This window comes from Lactuca saligna, chromosome 8, assembly GCF_052625555.1.
Source record: "Lactuca saligna cultivar CGN05327 chromosome 8, ASM5262555v1, whole genome shotgun sequence".
In the NCBI taxonomy this organism is placed as follows: Eukaryota; Viridiplantae; Streptophyta; class Magnoliopsida; order Asterales; family Asteraceae; genus Lactuca; species Lactuca saligna.
In genome coordinates, this window is record NC_136424.1 from 31,838,959 (window position 1) to 31,844,146 (window position 5,188).

The 5,188-nt window shown below is 32.2% G+C and overlaps 1 non-coding gene across 1 annotated transcript; it reads left to right on the forward strand.

Annotated features, from left to right (window-relative positions):
• Window positions 1–407: 407 nt before the first annotated feature.
• Window positions 408–511, forward strand: LOC145013665 (small nucleolar RNA Z279/snoR105/snoR108). Its single transcript, XR_013665212.1, has one exon. It is a non-coding gene; the product is annotated as a small nucleolar RNA Z279/snoR105/snoR108 (small nucleolar RNA).
• Window positions 512–5,188: the final 4,677 nt, after the last annotated feature.

Sequence of the window (5,188 nt, forward strand, 5' to 3'; positions counted from 1 at the left end):
TTGATTCACATATAGAGATGATTATACATTTTCTAATCTTTATGCCAAGAGGCAGCAAAAATAGTTCTCACTTTATAGTCACATTCACACCAAATATTAAATTACAACAAACAAAATCATAACTCAATACAGACATTATCACTTAAAATAATATATATGATTTAATATTAAGTTTGTGGATATTATGACAATAGATATTACACTGATTAACACCCATAGAGAATATAAATACATAACTAATATTTTCAGGTAATAATTACATTTGATGTTGTGTGGTGTATATATATATGACGTGTGTAATTGGTCCCATATCGAAGATGGAAAGAGAAATAGTAAGGTGGGGAGTGGCTATAAAAGGGGGGTTAAGGGAAATGGAAAAGACATGATCCTTCAAAGCAAGTTTTAATGGGAAGTGATGAGTGGTCATTGCTCGCAATTAAACATGCGAGATGGGGTGCCTGCCTAAAGCTTTACGACAATTAGGCGCCTCCAATTTTAACCATCTGATCCCTATTTTATTATCCTATTTTATTATTGTTTCAAAATTTATTGTATTTTATCGATTTTATTTCTCAACTTTTTGTAAATGTATACTTTTTTTATTTTTATTTTGTACTTTTTTTGAAACGGCACCATTTATGTCTCAAAAAAATATTAAAATCTATGAATTTTCAAATGAGTGACTCTTTACCGCAAAAGACCTTTTGTTGTGAATGCATTACGTTACTTCACTCGAGCCCAAAAGATTTTATTTAGTTAAAAGTTGTTTTTTGTTTCTTTACTTGTACGTAGGACTATAAATAAACATTAAAATTGGCTTTATTCAAATTAGCCGCACAAAAGAACCAACATAAACGATGGTATAGATAATTTTTTCTTTTGGATTTTTTAATTTGCACCCTAAGAAGTATATAAGAGTATATATACGAAGTATTAACTAATGACAAACTAATTATAAGAAATGTTATAATAATTAAATATAAAATGTATTAATAATCTCGATTAATGTATTTCAAATTTAATTATAGTAATATTCTTAATAATTAAACAGGGTAAGCTTTTTAATGGCTCTTTGCTAAGAAGAAAAATAAGATCCTAAATACAATTTTTTAATATACAAGGAAAACAAACTAAGTGAACTTTAACTTAATAATAAATAAATTAATTAAAAGGGAACATATACAATTTTATAAAAAGTTTAAGGGTTAATCATGTAATTTCTAAAATCTCATTTGTTAAACATAAAAAGGTTGTTTTCTAAAATATATAGTAAAAAGAAATGACCAGTAACCCTAATTTAAAAATTCAAAATGTGGTGAATAAGATTTGAGTCCACCTTGCTTTTTACATACACACTTTACCAATTGGGCTACATAAATTTTATACAATATCTTGAATAAATTCATATATATTTAGTTATTAAATATATTATTTAATTAAAACTCGGGTCCTAATTTTTTCGATGCCTTCTGCGGCTGCCCTTCTTATCCCCCTTAAAATCAGGTTTGAGAATTAATATTTCTTATATGTGTTCTTACAACACATATTATAAAATTTTTTTTAAAATCATATTCACTATTTAATTATCATCGTTAACAAGTGAGTTGGTAAACGGACAACAAACTGCGCAATTAAAAAAAAACTTATTTAACAAATAATATTTGTTTATGTTTGTCTATATTCATGAATGTTTTTTAAAAAAATATACGAACGAACATAACAAACATAATTGAATATATATAAACATAAAAAACATATAATATAGTCATCTTATCAATGTTTGTTTACAGTCATGAACTATGCAAAAAGACTAGTTATTAGCATCAATTGTTATTTTCTCATAATTTATGTTTTTTTTCAAATACTCTAATAAAATACTTGTTATTTTCTCATTATTTTTGTTTTTTTTAAAGTATTGATCTTGATAGTAAACTAAACAACTATTTATTTGATCCTTGATTTTTAGGAGAAATTTAAATTCATCTATATTGAAAATCGTACAAAATCATGTTTAATTAATAATTTAGTGAAAATAATTGATTAATAATTATGAGTTTTTACTATAAAAAATAAATTAGTTTTGTAAAATTGGTTCCGACGGACTATAAGCTAGTTGAATATATATGAACATAAAAAAAACATGTAATATAATAATATAATAATATATTATTTAACATATACGAGGATAAATAAACTTAAACTTACAAACATAAACGGACGTTCATTTATGTATGAACGAATGTGACAATTGTAATATTTTTATTTAACTAAAAGAACGAAAACTTGTATTTATTTTTGTTCATTAATAAATAAAAGAATATAAATTAACTCTCAGCCGAACAATTTATAAACGGTTATTTGAACATGCGGTTTGTTTACACTTCTACCTATGCAATCCCATTCAAACCAAATTTGTAAATTATATATATATATATATATATATATATATATATATATATATATATATATATATATATATATATATATATATATATATATATATATACATTATTTTATGTAATGGATAAACAAAGTTATAATGAAATAAAAAATTACAAATATAAAAAATACAAATTATTTAGTTATTTATCAATAAAAAGATAGCATATATATGCTATGCTTCTTCCATTTTTTTAATTCATTTGTTGATCCAAAATTAAGTATTGTTTTTTTCATAACTTTAACTTTGATGTCTTTAATAAGCCTTGTTGCACTTAGTTATACAAGACTTTATTAAAAGCCTTACATTTTTTTTTGTAATAACTTATTGCAACTTCCTATTCCAAATCGCTTTCTATGTGTGGGTGGTGACCTGAAGACCGAGTATCATCAGACTTAGGGACTTTGAGGATGTAACATCCCAAAAATTCAGACCAAAAATTTAATTTTAAATTAAACAAATATAAAACAATTTGTCTGAAACCTCACAGTAATAGTATATAAAAAACCAATGTATTCATAGTCAAAACATGTCATAAAAAATCATATCAGAGTATGAATCTCATAGATCTCTGGCGCGGAAAATGTAGTGTGATGCACTGCGATCCTACCGGCTCCTTTCCCTTTGAAGAGGAAGTACCTGAAACCAAAACTGAAAACCGTAAGATAAAAGCTTAATGAGTTCCCCCATCATACCATATAGCATACAATAAACATACTGCCAGACATATCTGGGAGCCCAGCCTAACCTGCTGAGCATATTTGGATGCTCAACCTACCCTTCTCAGTTATATCGGGGTGCCCAACCTACCCATTGTCAAGCATATCTGGGTGCTCGACCTACCCTGCCAGGCATATCTGGGTGCCCAACCTACCCTCCGGTTTATTTTAACCGGCTACGGAGACTATTTCACCCCTACCACTACCACATAAAAACATAGCATAACATATTTCCATGCATATCTGGGTCCCCAACCTACCCTATCGGTATATCTCAACCGGGTCCGAAGACTAGTACCCTCCCTACCACTATCACTTAATATCATAGCATACTAGCACATAAAGGATAACAGATAGTGGCATACTAGATACTTATCACAAAGACAATCATCTCTACTATACTCTTACTAGTGGGTCGACATTGGTAACTCACTTCAATGTCGTGTAATAGCTGAATTGTCCTCGGTGCTGGGATAAACTCCTCTCAAACTCCTACACATAACAATCTCCTTTAATTATCCTTTTATACTCATAACCCCTTTAAGGGTCAACTATGGTGAATGGTCAAAGTCTCAGTCAACATCCTGGTCAAAGTCAACATCGTGGTTGACTCAACTCGCCGAGTTGGTCCATCAACTCGTCGAGTTCCATAATCCATAAAACTCTGAATCCTCGATCCTAATCGTCGAGTTCTTTCATGAACTCACCGAGTTCCATGATTCATAAAACTCTAGAAACCTCGATCCTACTCGTCGAGTTCTTTCATGGACTCGTCGATTTTTTTCCTTATAACATAGTTAGGACCTTTTATTAACAACTCACCGAGTTCCTCCTTGAACTCGTCGAGTTCTTCAATCTTCAAGCCCAAAACATGTCCACCTCGATGTGTCATCTCCTAAACTCAATGAGTTTACTCAGTAACATAAAAGGTTGGGGGACCACGATCCAACTCACCGAGTTGTATGAACAACTCGTTGAGTCCCCCATAGTCTAAATCCATACAACCGTTTCTAGTAGGGCTTAATGCATCCAATTCATAGATTTGGTTCCCTAGGGTCCATATATCACGTAAAGTTTCTAACTTTACGTCCATGCATGGGTTATTTAGCTCAAAAATCCCTAAAAAGTGGTTCCCAAGTTGCATGGGACTCCCATGGCCATAAAGTTGGCACCTTTATGCCATGGGGTCCCTCAAAGGCTCTGGATCCAAAGTGACGACTCCAAAACATGCCTACATCCATAAATGGTCCCAAAATAAGCTCCTTAAGGCCTTAAACTACTTCATGAGGAGATCTAGTAAACGAATAGACAAGGTATAGACTTTATACCTCAATAAGGCTGCTTTGACAACGAAAACTCTAGATCCAAGGCTTTTTACTTCAACCAAGCACTCCTAGCTTCCACTCCTTCATGGAAATACAAAAGAATCACTCTCTTTACACTCACACACACTTAAATGGCTCAAGATCACGAATTAGGGTTTTGTTGGACTGAGGGAGGCCGCAATGAACTGTTAAAGTCCTTAAATAATGTTCAAACCCTGAAAATTAGGGTTTCACTATGGCAGCCCTACTCGTCGAGTAAATTTCAAGTCCCGCGTACCAAAAATCCATTACTACTCGACGAGTTTGGGGCCTCCAACTCGTCGAGTATCTTCACAAAAATTAATAATTCTTATTGAAATACATACCAGGAACTGGACGTTACAAATCTCCCCCACTTGCTTTAGACTTCGTCCTTGAAGTCTGATGCGTCTAGGAATAGCTCGGGGTAGTGCTCCCTCATCTCATCCTCCGGATCCCATGTCCATTCCGTGCCCTTGCAGTGCTGCCATTGCACCTTCACTAACTCGACCTTCTTGTTCCTTAGATCATTCATCTTCCTGTCGAGGTTGGCCACCGGCTGCTCGATGTAGTTCAGACTATCATCTACCTGAATATCCTCTAGAGGTACTACCGCAAAGTCATCTACCAGACACTTCCACAGCTGGGAGACATGAAATTTATTGTCGTAATGTGGATTTGACTAA